This window comes from Pteronotus mesoamericanus, unplaced genomic scaffold (genome assembly GCF_021234165.1).
Source record: "Pteronotus mesoamericanus isolate MK-2021 breed Mesoamerican mustached bat unplaced genomic scaffold, CSHL_Meso_final contig_164, whole genome shotgun sequence".
Classification (NCBI taxonomy): Eukaryota; Metazoa; Chordata; class Mammalia; order Chiroptera; family Mormoopidae; genus Pteronotus; species Pteronotus mesoamericanus.
In genome coordinates this window covers 13,912,408-13,913,338 of record NW_026555065.1, presented here as the reverse complement: position 1 = coordinate 13,913,338, position 931 = coordinate 13,912,408, and positions in this window count along the sequence as shown.

Here is a 931-nt window from a genome sequence, read left to right as displayed (position 1 = left end):
ATCCACCAAAGCTAACTGGCAAGTAACCAGATTGAAGATAATATATTGGACTTCCTGGAATGAGAGGGGGTCAAAGAAATTTGTGTTTAAATTTGTTCATTCAATAAATATTTATTCAGCTCATCTTATATGCCAAACACTGTTCTGGCTTCCAGAGAAATGACAGTGAACAGTATAAGGTTCTTGCTCTCAGGAATCTTTCACTTTACTCAGGGGAAGTAGAATAACAAGTAAACAAATCACATGTTGGGGGCAAAGGATATAAACAGAGATGGAGTAAAGGTTATGGTAGAATACTGCGATAGGCAGAGTTATGTTTCCCAAGATACCTACCCCTGGCTACACTCTCTGTATAATTATCCTTCAGCCACATCCCCAACTTTAGTGTGAATGGGACCTGTGAATATGATCGAATACACTCTATAACTAGTTTATGCAATATGGCAAAGGTGCAGAGATTTTGAAGACATAATTAAGGTCCCGGGGGGAGGGAGGTATAATGGGAAGAAGTGGTAATAGAGGAAAAAAATATATTAAAAATTTAAGGTCCCAAATCAGTTGATTCTAAATTAATCAGAAGGGAAATTTTCCTAGATGGATCTGAGTTAATCAATTAAAAGCCCTTAAAAGAAGAACTGAGCCCTACCTGGCCTTAATGAAGGAAGCAGCCATGTTGTGAACTGCCTGGGTTCATATACGGAAGGGACTATATAGCAAGGACCTGAGGGCAAGTCTCTCAGGGCTCAGAGCTCCATTCGGCTTTCGGTGAGTAAGAAAATAAGGATCTCAGTCATAGAGCCACAAGGAAATTAAGTCTGTCAAAAACATGAATGAGTTTGGAAGCGGGTTCTTTCCTGCCAAGGCTTCTCGTGAGAGTATAGCTCAGCAACCTTGATTGCAGTCTTGAGAGAGTAAGCTGTGCCTGGACTCC